At 34.0% G+C, this 14390-nt stretch overlaps 2 protein-coding genes across 6 annotated transcripts in view; one reads left to right on the top strand and one right to left on the bottom strand.

Annotated features, from left to right (window-relative positions):
- MFS17 (Major Facilitator Superfamily Transporter 17) overlaps positions 1 to 14390 on the top strand; it is a 74398-nt gene that overhangs the window by 23355 nt on the left and 36653 nt on the right. The window contains exon 1 of one of the 3 annotated variants that reach the window (XM_074136651.1): positions 9540 to 10039. The exons of 1 other annotated variant lie outside the window; for it this stretch is intronic. The gene's annotated coding sequence lies outside the window, so the exon portion shown is untranslated. Of the gene's footprint in view, positions 1 to 9539; positions 10040 to 14390 lie in introns of those variants that run through there. One more of the 3 variants, XM_074136649.1, reaches the window with a different exon arrangement.
- The window catches only part of LOC141458539 (venom allergen 3-like), a 48201-nt gene that overhangs the window by 18377 nt on the left and 15434 nt on the right, over positions 1 to 14390 (bottom strand). The window lies entirely within an intron of this gene.

The raw sequence follows: 14390 nt of genomic DNA on the forward strand, positions 1-14390 counted from the left end.
GTGTGTTCTTCCAAGAGATGCTACTAACTAAACATAGCCTCGATATGCGCCAGTAGTGCTATCTCTCTGACTTTGCACGGACTTTTCAAACGACCCTCGTAACTAAAAAAAATGAAATCCATTCAGTGGTTTTGGGGTCTACAGATTTTGAGTAAAACAGTGGCGTTCTGTGGTAAAAATTAAGTGAAATATTAAATTTGAACTACCTGCAATTTAGCGTTTTTGGTCACTGGGGGTACTTTTTGCTGAAATCTCTAAAACGAGAATCCCTTCTCGATAAGAATAAGATACACCCCTTCATCTTAGAGTAAGAGAAAGTAAAAATAATTAATGGTGATTGCAAATCCATGATCAAAGCGTAAAGTGCAAAATGTAAAAATATAACTAGTAAAAATTTGGAGAATAAATTAAGTTTGACATGTATAGATGAATTGAGTAGAAAGTAAATAGAATAGAGGCAGAAATCAATATTAAATCATTAAGCTGTAATTTGTATACATTTAGTAATTTCTATAACCTTTTTTAATTTTCAAAGTACCAAGTATAATAACATGAAAGAGATTCTAATTAAATCTTCACACTCGCATATCTTGACATAAATAAATAACGATCGATCAAACTTCACAATGTATGTCTCCACGAGATCCTCGCATTCCTAAATTGACGTCATAGATCTGACCTCTCATCGTTAAAGCCCACACTTCTTTATTGAACTTTTATATTTAATAAAGCGAGCATGCTACCATGCTTTTGATAGCACAACCATGTCGTCATGCTTTGCAATAAGTGAAAATAAAGCGGTAAGATGGGTCAATATTGCTGTATGAATCATAATCTTTTTTTTTTATTAAATTCAGAACTCCATTCCTATGCTTACATTTTATTTTATCGTCCTGTTCATAGTAGATAGCATTATTTTTATAATATGTTTACAATTTGAAGCAAATGTTTTAAGTTCCTCTGATTAAAATATTTTAGTTAATTGTCCTATCCATGGACATTGTCTCAATTCATTTTACTATTAATCTGAAAATGAAAGCATTCTAGGATACGAGGTGTGTTGAAAAAGTAACGGGAATTTTCGTTTTTTGAAAAAAATATTTATTTATTCATCTACATTAATATTGTCGCCTTCAAAGTAGTCCCCTTCGCATACAATACACTTGTGCCAGCGCTTTTTCCAATCCTCGAAACACTTCTGAAACTCGATCTTTGTGATAGCTTTCAGCTCTTTCAGCGATTCGCTTTTAATGTCATCTATGCTTGTAAAACGACGGCCTTTTAATGTTCTCTTTATGTTTGGAAATAGAAAAAAGTCACATGGAGCCATGTCTGGCGAATATGGAGGCTGGGGCATCGTTAAAGTTTTGTTTTTGGCCAAAAATTCACGAACAAGCAATGAAGTGTGAGCAGGTGCATTATCGTGGTGCAAAATCCATGAATTGTTTTGCCACAAATCCGGGCGTTTTTTTCGGATTGCTTCACGCAAACGGCGTTGAACTTTTAGGTAGTACTCCTTATTGATTGTTTGACCTTGTGGCAAGAATTCATGATGCACTATGCCATTAAAATCGAAGAACACAGTGAGCATAACCTTCACATTCGACCGCCTTTTTCTGTCGAGCCTTTTTCGGTCTTGGCGATCCAGAATGCCTCCACTGGGACGATTGAGCCTTAGTTTCGACATCATATCCGTAAACCCATGTTTCGTCACCTGTTATAACACGTTTCAGTAGATCCGCATCGTTGTCGACTTCATTGAGTGACTCTTGAGCAACTTCCATTCTCCGCTGTTTTTGTTCGAAATTCAACAATTTTGGAACAAATTTTGCTGCCACACGTTTCATACCCAAAACATCCGAAAAAATTTCATGGCATGAGCCAATTGATATGGGCAACATCATCAGCGACTTCTCTGATTGTGATTCGGCGATCGTTCATAACCATTTCTTTCACTTTTTTTACGTTTTCATCGGTTGTTGATGTGCTTGGACGTCCAGGTCGTTCGTCATCTTCAACGTTTTCGCGGCCATCTTGGAAACGCTTATACCACTCGTAAATCCTTGTTTTACTCATAGCAGACTCACCATATGCCTTTATTAACATTTCACACACTTTATTACACTTTATTTCATTTTTTACGCAAAATTTAATACAAATTCTTTGATCCATTTTTTTTAACAAACAAAAATCGCCAAGCTCGAAAAACACGTCTAACCTTAACGGCTGCCACTTAAGAAGTAAACAATGAATATTACTGAAAATTTTATCGTACTTCAGGGGCATGTGTACCAACATAATAAAAGAAAAAAATTTTACAATCAGACTCTCCAAACCCGCGAAATTTAAAAATTCCCGTTACTTTTTGAACACACCTCGTACATCTATTTTAAGAAACTTTTCGCTTACACCATATCAGATTCATTATTTGACTTTTACACTAGTAAGACTGCAATGAATAAGTTGTATGTTTTTCAAAATAAAAGTGCTAAGTATTGCCATAGTTCATACGGAATATAAAATCTATGGGAGTTGAAAGTAAAAAGAATTGATTGATAGGAAAATACACATTTTCCTTAAAAAAAGAAGTTGATTATAATTATTAGAATACATTTTTATATCTTTTTCAACACTAGCTTGAACTCTTTTTTTTTTTTAACAAATAATTTTTAATTAAGTTGATAAATTCAGTACTACGTAGTTTATTACAATTATAATCATAGCAAATTAAATCTTTTACTATTGTTTCAGTCAATTTACCTCATACTTCAGACCTGTTATTTATTATTGGGAACATGAATAACAGGTAGTAAATTTATTCTGTATTCTATATTTTATCAAATATAGTTGAATATACAGGGTGATCCATTTAAAACGCACCAATCGCTAATAACTTTTTAGGAAAGCGGAATTTCGAAAAAATCCACGATGTAAACTATATGTTTTTCTTGGTCTATTTTTCAAATTTTCCACCCCTGTTGCTGTATCTTCATTTTTGGCGGAGTTACTGCTAAAAAACCGATTTGGGTTTCATAAGGACCACTAGTTTTGACAATGATTATGAAAACTGCATAATAAACTGTGAAAAATGACGATCACCCCGTTTCGATATCCCTAATATTAGTCGAGATATTTAAGATCAAATTTACAATTTTATCTATTCGAGAAAGATTTTTAATATTAATTTTCCACCACAAATACAAGTTTTGGGAGGTCCTCTGAATGCAAAAAATGTTTTTGGGTGACGCAAAGTAAAAAAATTATAATAATTGAAGATTTTAAAACATGTAGTATAGTGTAATGGTAGTTGGTGAAACAGGATAAATTTGTTTTATCATCAAATAAAAGCAATCATCACATCATGTTAATGTACCCAGTATGCAAGACTTCTTGACTTATGATCATGGTTAGAATATCTTTCCTGTCATGGGCGGGGGTTGGTGTAGTGGTCAAGAGCGTGGCTTTGTAAGTGGAAGATCCCCAATTCGAATCCTGCGTATGACTACACTTTATTAAAAAAGGTATTAATATTTTTTAAGTAATAAGAATGACTACATACACGGGATTCGAACTGGGGATCTCCCACTTACAAAACCACGCTCTTGACCACTAGACAGACATCCGCCCCTCCCTGGCAAGATATTCTTACCGTAATCATAGGACAAGAACTCTTGCATACTGGGTACATTAAGATGATGTGATGGTTACTTTTATTTGATGATAAAACAAATTTATTCTGACTCACCCATAACCATTACATTGCACCAAATTTTTAAAATGTTTAATTTTTATTATTTTTGATCTTTGCGCCACAAATAATATTTTTGCAGTCAGAGGACCTCCCAAAACTTGTATTTGTGGTGGAAAATTAATATTTAAAACCTTTCTCGAATAGATAAAATTGTAACTTTGGTCTTAAATATCTCGACTAATATTAAGGATATCGAAACGGGGTGATCGTCATTTTTCACAGTTTTTTATGCAGTTTTCATAATCATTGTCAAAACCAGTGGTCCTTATAAAACCCAAATCGGGTTTTTAACCGTAACTCCGCCAAAAATGAAGATACAGCAACAGGGGTGGAAAATTTGAAAAATAGACCAAAAAAAACATATAGTTTACTTCGTGGATTTTTTCAAAATTCCGCTTTCCTAAAAAGTTATTAGCGATTGGTGCGTTTTAAATGGATCACCCTGTATACTTCAGGGAAAATAACTGGAACTTCTCGGCAAATGTTACCCGGCCAGGAAAAAACCTTCAAAACGGGATTATTTCAGCCAAAAGAGTGAGGATAGGTACATCATAGATCCACTGTTAAGAATAAAATCTCGCTAGCTATCTTCATTTCATTTATAATTAACTGGTAATATTAATGATGCGTGGGCAGTCAGGGAAAAACCGAAATAGTTTTCGTGGAATAAGATTGAGGATAATGGTAGTTAGTAATTGGAAATAGCAAATTAGAATAAATTAATACAGCATTATGCCTTTTTAATATCTTGAATATCTCTTTAATTAGTTAAAAATAATAATAATACAAAAATTGAATTACCTTGGCCTTAAATTATTGTAATTATTGGTCGTTATACAGCCCAGAAAAATATTAATATTTTGTTTTTTGAACATGTCAGACATTTTAGAGATGAAAATTGTTTAATAATAATATCTTTTGATGAAAACCCTAAGTTTAAATGAAACTTTTTTTACCTGGCTGAATTTCAAATACATCCTAAGATTTTTCGTTTTTGAGCGAATTTTTTCTCTCACCTCTTATTTACACACATTCAAACCAAATCACATTTGTTCAAATAGATGTGTTTCCAATTGTAATTTACAATTTTGATTACGTTGTTTACTACGCAGTAAAAATAATCTATTAAACATGAAAAGTGTATAGAAAATAAATTTAAAAAATACTGATTTCAACACATAACTTTAAGCAGTCATTCTGCGATTTGTATCATTAAACTTTAAACATTAAAGATTTAATTCAAAAACTTAATTGACTTTAATATTACCCAGAATCACTGTTTAACGGGCATAATCTCAGAGTTCACTTTTAAAACTCTTTTAGAATCTATGTTCTTCGAAAAATGCTGATATCTATCAAGAATGTAGTATGTGAACCAAGCTCAAGTGAACTTGAGACTATATCTAGTAACCGCTTGTGACTAAAACAAAACAAAAAATGCCAATGAAAAGAGGTTGAGTAAATAATAACCGGTCAACTGATATTCTTCGGTTAATGTTGCTCCTCCCTTTGAACCACGTAAGATGAACTTTCTTGGAATGTGATAACTGAAGTGTAGAATACAAAGTTTAAACAAAATGCTTTTAGCTACTTATTTTTTTAACTCAAAAAACTGAACTATTGTATACATGATTCTTCTTCTGGTTGATTGATTTTGTTTAAAAGCTTATTGTTGCTTGTACTCTGATGACTAAGGAACGGATTTTTATGTATTTAAAAATGCCAAATATTTAATTAAAATATGCATTTATTTTCGTCAATTATGTGGAAAATATGTGATTTTCTTAAAATATTTTCTGGAATATTTAAGTAAAATGGACATTTTTTTGGGGGGGGGGGCAAATTATAATTATTTATACGAGAAAAGAACATTTTTACAATTTATAATAATTTATTAGGAACAATGTAATTTGTTTTTACAAGTTATAATGATTTATACAACAAAGAACATCAGCATCACTGTCAAGTTTTCCAATAACTGCATTGGCAATATACCTGCCCTCAACGTCAGTGGTTTCATCAATTGACACCCAAATCGGTCCATCTTTGATAAGTTCTCGAATTTTGGTTAGTGTATCTTTATAGATATCTTCCAGGTAGTTTTTCCGCAGAGCGCTCTCGTCAGGCATTTTTTTCCCAATATAGGTCTCTAAGAATCCTTTGAAATGAGGATTTTTAAGTTTGTGGAAAGGGATATCTGCTCTAACCAAAGCCCGACACAGATCTGTACTCAGAGTAGACTTACTTGATGATGGAGATGTAAGGAAGGCTTGATAGGACGTCCTCTCTTTATTTCTGTTTTTATTCTCTATGTGCGATCCGGTGGCAATATGTTGGGTGACTTGGGAACGTTGAGAGCAAGAAACGCGCTTGTCACAAGCTGTGCAGTACAAAATGTCTCCATCACTTCGAAAAAGTTCTGCTGGAAACTCGCGAAGATATTTAGCAACCAGTTGTTTGTTTGAGGCCGATGTTCGTGGCATTTCACCCAAAAAAGAATACACTAAGTGACCGAACAAAATGAATTGGACACTTCAACGAACGAGCTGAAAGAACAGACAACGTCAGACAACTTCAAAGAACTAACAAGTGCCCGTCACTGTTTAGCAGCATTCTGTGTAAATTACAATAACCATTGTACCCACTGTGATTCACAGCCCTACAGTCTGTGGTTCACAGTTCCTGTCAACCACCTTCCAATTATGAAAATATGCCCAAAATGAAAAATATGAAAAAATATGTACATATTTTGATTAAATATGTAGAAATATTTATTTATTTTAAATATGCGATAACATCCAAATATGTGGAAATATGTGAAATAAAAGTAGACTCAAACGGCTTAAAAAGTGTCAGTATGTACACTTCTAGTTGAAAAACGTCTGTAAATTGCCTAGAAAAAAATATGTAAATACATACGAATCCGTTCCCTACTGATGACTCTTAATTAAATATGGAGGATGTACTGGGATATGAGTAGAAGACAAAAAAATAAAATAAAAAAGGTGAGGCTCGTTCAACACGATTGCTTCTGTGATACTCTTGAAGCAATTGCATAGTTAATGAGTAGTTTGTTGTTTGAAGCTCTTTGAAGTGCTTCGTATAAGAGGTATACGATTCTAGAAAATTGATGAAGGGAAAAATAGAAGAACCACTCAAAAACTCGCGCACGTGATTAACATTCATCGCCATAAACTTCTTTTAATAAAAGATAAGTTTCAGTAGCGGTTTTACCCAGTTTCATGTGAAATTTCACGACAATTCGTTGCTCTACTACATGTGTAGTATCATGTTTTCGGCAAAACGAAACTAACACCTCTTACAAAAACGACGTGTTCCGGTCAGACAGATTTCTCTACAAACACATGAGACGCTGCAATCGAAAGAGAAGGCTTTACGCTGCCCAGCTGTCGGTCGTTAGGATTTGGCACATGCATAGTTCTTCTGTAGCAGCATCAGTCTCGTTATTTAATAGCCACACCTCGTACACTTGCGCAGAATTGACAAACTGGACACTGCACAGTAATTGAGCAATTGAATTTAATAAAAGTTTGTCAGTTAAAAATGATAACGTTATTAAAAGAGCGCCATATCTCCGACTAACTCACGGAAGTGGCCGAGTGATAGACTGGCCTCTCTATTTAGCTGTAATCAATCAGTTATCATAACTGAGTGGACGACACCGCTCTGTGGAGCTGTGAAAAACGCCAGTCTTAGTTATAATACAGTTAACTTAGAGCATATTATTCAGTTTTCTTTTTCAAGGCTGCATTTCTGGACTAAAATACGATAAAATAAATATAATTGGCTGTAAAACAGTAATTAAAGCTGTATTTTCTTTTTTGATCTAAGATTATTTTGTGTAGGCCCAACTTTGGACTTAAAGAGAAGCTACGTCACTGGATTGCAATAATTCCTTTTACTATAAGTAGGAGAAAATGAAATCATGTGCTCATATTTGAGATTAGTCCCCACGCGCTCTGCCACAATGTTTCTATCTGTGATGGTGGGGGATTGTTGCAAGTTGGACTAATTCCAGGCACTGACAGTAGTGATGGGCAGAACGAGTCCGTCTTTGGACTCGTTGGATTTGAATCAGTTCCAGGGTTGGAATCGATTCCAACAACTCGTTCACCGATTCCGGTCTCTGTACTTACCCTATGCATTAGTAACATTGTCACCCAATTTATTAAAAAATATCATTAAATGTTAGCTTTCCCAGTTAATAACAAAACTATATTTCTTTAACACACATTGAGTACTATCCCTAATTTCCAATTGCACTGATAAATATAAAATTAACATAAAAATAGACTAGTCAATTATAAAAATTAAAGCAATGCTGTTTAGTCATTATCTAGCTTGACCACTGGAAGACTGGAGTTAATGTGCTTCAAGAGGATCCAAGATAGAGAAACGGAAATGGGTAGGAAATTATTCCCATAAAAAAAAATCTAACCCTTCAAGCAAAATGATAATTACTCATAAATAAAGAAATATTTATTTACTAGGACTTGTATATCAAGCTTTAAAAATATTATCTCATTATCTTACGAAAAGAAAAAGCTGTGTGCTTAATCTTTAACATAGCGCTGGACACTCTTATTCTTATCTTCATTGGGTAAGTTTAACCGTGTACATGACCGTGAGACAGTCAAAGTAATACTGAGCCAAAATTTAGTATTACCTAATTGGTTTACTTACTGCAGTATCCCTCCCACTCTATCACCAATTTCACAAACATTCATCGATTGGAAATAATTTTTAGTTAAATATTCGTTTTATTTGAATACAAAAAACATTATAACGCTTTCTTAAGATGATTTTAATTTTTAAAATTTGTTTTTGTCCATTACTCTTATAAAATACGAAGAATTTCAAATAAAATATAATATACAAACACAATGATCTAGTGTGCAGGTGGAGTCAGTCCTCGTTACCATAGCAATGGAACCGTTAAACAACTCCGGTTCCAGCTCCAGCAATTTCTATTGGCTAGATTCAGTGAACGAAAAAATGGAACGAGTCCGGTTTCAAAAGGATTTAAATCACTCCGGATTCGACTCCACCAACTCCAGTGGATTTAACCAATGAAAATGCTAGAGCTGGGCCGGAGTCGTTTAACGGTTCCGTTGTCATGGTAACTACGACTGACTCCACCTGCACACTAGATCATTCTGTGTTTGTATATTATATTTTATTTGAAATTCTTCGTATTTTATAAGAGTAATGGACAAAAACAAATTTTAAAAATTCAAATCATCTTAAGAAAGCGTTATAATGTTTTTTGTATTCCAATGAAACGAATATTTAACTAAAAAATATTTTTAATCGATGAATGTTTGTGAAATAGGTGATAGAGTGGGAGGGATACTACACTAAGTAAACCAGTTAGGTAATACTAAATTTTGGCCCAGTTTTACTTTGACCGTCTAGCTGACATGTACACGTTCAAACTTACGCCAATGAAGATGAGAGTAAGTGTCCAGCGCTAAGTTTAAGATTAAGCACACAGCTTTTTCTTTTTGTAAAACAATAAGATAATATTTTAAAAGCTTGATATTCAATTCTTAGTAAATAAATATTATGAGTAATTATAATTTTGAAGGGTTAGAATTTTTATGGAATAATTTCCTACCCATTTCCGTTTCTCTACCTTGAATACTCTTGAAGTAAGTTAACTCCAGTCTTCTAGTGGTCAAGCTAGATAATGACAAAACTGCATTGCTTTAATTTATATTTGATTAGCCTATTTTTGTGTTAATATTTGTATTACGTTGTTAATTTTATATTTATCAGAGCAATTGGAAATTAGGGATAGTACTCAATGTGTGTTAAAGAAATATAGTTTTGTTATTAACTGGGAAAGCTAACATTTAATGATATAATAATATAATAAATTGCGTGACATTTGTTCTTATGTTTAATCGTTCCAAACCTTCTGCTGCCTCATTTTCATTTTTATTTGCCTAAATTTTTTGGGGCGGGGCGGAATCACTTTTTTTAAAAATAGGGATTTGAATCAACTCGTTCCACCATCGGACTCGTTCCAATGGAACGAGTCCGCTCAAATAGCCCATCACTAACTGACAGCCGTCTTAGTTTAGTTAGCGTAGTTGGCCGGCACTAGAGCTAAGTGAACAGATTCGTCTATTTAATTTTTCTTTTTCTTTCGTTATTTCAGTTAAAATAGAGTTACCTTTATGGATTTTCTGTTTGAAGAACTAAAACACAAGACTTATTTTACACATTTGCAACCAACTTGACTTTAAAAAACTATAGTTTAAGGTAGGTTAGTCATTGGTATTTTTAATTCATATATTTTATCTGAGCATTTACGTGATCTTGACCCTGATAACATAGTACTGTTCAGTATCGTATCAATGTGCTCTTTTAATTTGTAATTTCAAAATTAATTAATGTTTTAATTGTATCTATGAAACTAATTATATTTTCTAGGCAAAACTCCAAATATGAGTAGTTTATATATTCTCTTTTACACTCGATAACTTCTTAAAGTTCAGTTTAATGACTTAAATTTTCAATTAACATACTTTAATTAATTATATTTGAATCTTCAAATTTATATTAACAAATTAATTTCATAAAGTATTAAAAAAAATCTTGTAATTCATAAGCCTACAGAGGGAGCTACATACTAGGAAAAACAAAGCCGGCTTTTGTTGGTTTCTTTGCTTATTTAATATCGTTCTGAAACAAAATTTGTGACAAGCTTATAAAATTAGATCTCAAACTTGTTGGACTATAATTTGTAAAAAATAATTGCAACGAGAAAAAATAAAATGAAATGAAATTCATTTTAACCACAAACACGTGGTTTCTTGTGCCTACTTAAGTTAACTGTTAAACATAATTGCTTGTCATTTGACACTATACTTTCTCTTATGTTAAATTTGCTTGGTGTAAATAATAACATACTAATTTTTTTTTGTGATTTGAATTTTAATTGGAGCAACTTTGATTTACATTTTTTTACTACCCTTTATCGATGTTAAGTGGATGTACGAGGTGTGTTCAAAAAATAACGGGAATTTTCGTTTTTTGAAAAAAATATTTATTTATTCATCTACATTAATATTGTCGCCTTCAAAGTAGTCCCCTTCGCATACAATACACTTTTGCCAGCGCTTTTTCCAATCCTCGAAACACTTCTGAAACTCGATCTTTGTGATAGCTTTCAGCTCTTTCAGCGATTCGCTTTTAATGTCATCTATGCTTGTAAAACGACGGCCTTTTAATGTTCTCTTTATGTTTGGAAATAGAAAAAAGTCACATGGAGCCATGTCTGGCGAATATGGAGGCTGGGGCATCGTTAAAGTTTTGTTTTTGGCCAAAAATTCACGAACAAGCAATGAAGTGTGAGCAGGTGCATTATCGTGGTGCAAAATCCATGAATTGTTTTGCCACAAATCCGGGCGTTTTTTTCGGATTGCTTCACGCAAACGGCGTTGAACTTGTAGGTAGTACTCCTTATTGATTGTTTGACCTTGTGGCAAGAATTTATGATGCACTATGCCATTAAAATCGAAGAACACAGTGAGCATAACCTTCACATTCGACCGCACTTGTCGAGCCTTTTTCGGTCTTGGCGATCCAGAATGCCTCCACTGGGACGATTAAGCCTTAGTTTCGACATCATATCCGTAACCCCATGTTTCGTCACCTGTTATAACACGTTTCAGTAGATCCGCATCGTTGTCGACTTCATTGAGTGACTCTTGAGCAACTTCCATTCTCCGCTGTTTTTGTTCGAAATTCAACAATTTTGGAACAAATTTTGCTGCCACACGTTTCATACCCAAAACATCCGAAAAAATTTCATGGCATGAGCCAATTGATATGACAACATCATCAGCGACTTCTCTGATTGTGATTCGGCGATCGTTCATAACCATTTCTTTCACTTTTTTCACGTTTTCATCGGTTGTTGATGTGCTTGGACGTCCAGGTCGTTCGTCATCTTCAACGTTTTCGCGGCCATCTTGGAAACGCTTATACCACTCGTAAATCCTTGTTTTACTCATAGCAGACTCACCATATGCCTTTATTAACATTTCACACACTTTATTTCATTTTTTACGCAAAATTTAATACAAATTCTTTGATCCATTTTTTTTAACAAACAAAAATCGCCAAGCTCGAAAAACAAGTCTAACCTTAACGGCTGCCGCTTAAGAAGTAAACAATGAATATTACTGAAAATTTTATCGTACTTCAGGGGCATGTGTACCAACATAATAAAAAAAAAAATTTTACAATCAGACTCTCCAAACCCGCGAAATTTAAAAATTCCCGTTACTTTTTGAACACACCTCGTATTTGTAGTCACGCAAATTTTTGAAGTACCCTCCAATGAATTTATTTGTTGATTTTCACATTTTAGAGAATTTTTCAAATTAACTGGAATTAATTGTACCTGTTAAATTTTGAATTTGAAACGAATTAGTTGACTGGAATTGCTCGCTTTTCTAATTAGATTTTTTTCAATTTTTGCCATTCTTTACTTAGTACTAGTAAGGAGGAGAAATATTGTTATCTTGAAGATTTTGAAATTTTGGGTATTATCCGTTTTGAAGTGGTTTTTACTAATTAGTCTGTAAATTTAACCACCGTAGTCCGATCTGTAAAATCCGAATCGAGTTAGATAGACCCTGAAGCTAGATATGAATCAGATTATTCAGGTAACTGGCCTTATTATAAAAGCAAGTTAGGTTCAGAAAACGTCTTCAAAAGGTGAGGTTATTTGACTCTGTAAAGCCCTAGTTGCGATATTAGCTATTTTGACACTTTGCAACCAGGGAGGATCTCATATTATTTTTGAGAATTTGTTCCGAGGTTTTTTTCGACCCTAATGCCTCTAATCATTCGCTCTACTGTCACAATTGACACTTGTCACAATTTAGTCGCAAGCCATCCTTAGAGAACCAGCTACTAAAATGGTTTGATTGCTCTTTCGCCCTACATACAGCACCGACGATCGGTTTAAACAACAGAATCATTGCGTACTGCGTCCCCAGGGTTTCCAAAATCGAGTTTAAAGACAATTTCTCAATCTTTTTTTAACAAGTAGATGTTTCTCGTTCTTAAAAATAGCCTCTAAGATTTCTGTTTTGTCGAGCATTACAAATTCACACATAGATTTGCATCTTTTACTTTTATTTGTTTAGGAAAATACGTTTAAAGGGAAGTTTTCCGAGAAGGACATGTCAAAAATGTATGGGGCCCCCTATTTGGAAATTTTTAAATTTAATTGATAAAATTTAATGTTTACAATCAAACGTAGTCCAAATCGCAGCCAAAACAGCCACAAGCCCGTTATCGGAAGAGTGGCAGCAGTGTCCATCAAAAATGCGCAGTAGCTAGCATTACGAGATTATGACTTGATGTGGACTTACTCGCTTCTTGCTCTTTGTGACCGTACGGCCAGTGTGTCAAGTACAAATTATTACTTTGGGTAATAAAACGCCTGAAAGATCAAGATTAACAGATCAACCTGTTAGATTAGATTAAATTAGGGCGGCCTCAAGGCCTACGCCACCGCGACCCCTATGGATCTATTGTGGCTCCCCAACTTTAGAGCTCGCCCTCCAGACCTGTCCGCCTAATCAGACTCTTAATTCTGGAGAGTGGCTCCTGGGTAAAGCTCACAGGCCTTGGTTTTTCCTCCCCGAGAAGTAAAATCCTTAGCCGTACGAGCCCCTCGCACTGACACAACGCGTGCAGTGATCAACCTGTTCAATCTATTTTAAAAATCAGAACTGCCAATGAAATTCAACCCAAATTTCGAAGATTTGGTTAAAGAAAAACGTTGCCAAGTTTCTTCAAAAAAGCTGAATTTTATAATTTTTCGTACGACTTTGTATTAATTGACTTGATTTTATTTTCTCAATGTACTTTTTAATTTAATAAATAGTAAATCAAAATTTGACTTAATTTAAGTTTTTTTTTATGATGCGGCCCGCAAATGAGTTTGACATGACTGCTGTACGAGTATAATGTAATTAAAAATTAAAAATGTGTTTTAGTAAAATTTATGAGTTGAAGAATTTCAAGATAATAAGAAAAAGTTGTGTGAGTGTCAAACCAATTTCCTTTTCTAGGCACTGTACGAGGGTCGTTTGAAAAGTCCGTGCAAAGTCAGAGAGATAGCACTACTGGCGCGTATCAAGGTTATGTTTAGTTAGTAGCTTCTCTTGGAAGAACACACACCAAGTTTCAGCCAGATCGGTCTATTTCTTTGTGTTTGGCATTCGTTTGAATCGAGGAAGTCGAATGATTTTCAAAAAATGGACGAAAAAGAATTTCGTGTGTTGATTAAACACTACTTTATGAAAGGCAAAACGCCTCAGGAGACTAAAGAGAAGCTTGATAAACATTATGGTGACTCTGCACCTTCGATTAGAACAGTTTATAAGTGGTTTCAAAATTTTCGGAGTGGCCATATGGGCACAAGTGACGCTGAACGTTCTGGACGCCCTGTTGAGGTTACTACTCCAGAAATCATTGATAAAATCCATGATATGATGATGGATGACAGAAGAGTGAAGGTGCGTGAGATTGCTAGTGCTGTGGGCATCTCGAATGAACGGGTACATAATATTTTGCATCAACATTTGGA

The sequence above is a fragment of the Rhodnius prolixus genome, unplaced genomic scaffold (assembly GCF_049639745.1).
Source record: "Rhodnius prolixus isolate KJV_2025 unplaced genomic scaffold, Rpr scaffold_5, whole genome shotgun sequence".
Taxonomy (NCBI): domain Eukaryota; kingdom Metazoa; phylum Arthropoda; class Insecta; order Hemiptera; family Reduviidae; genus Rhodnius; species Rhodnius prolixus.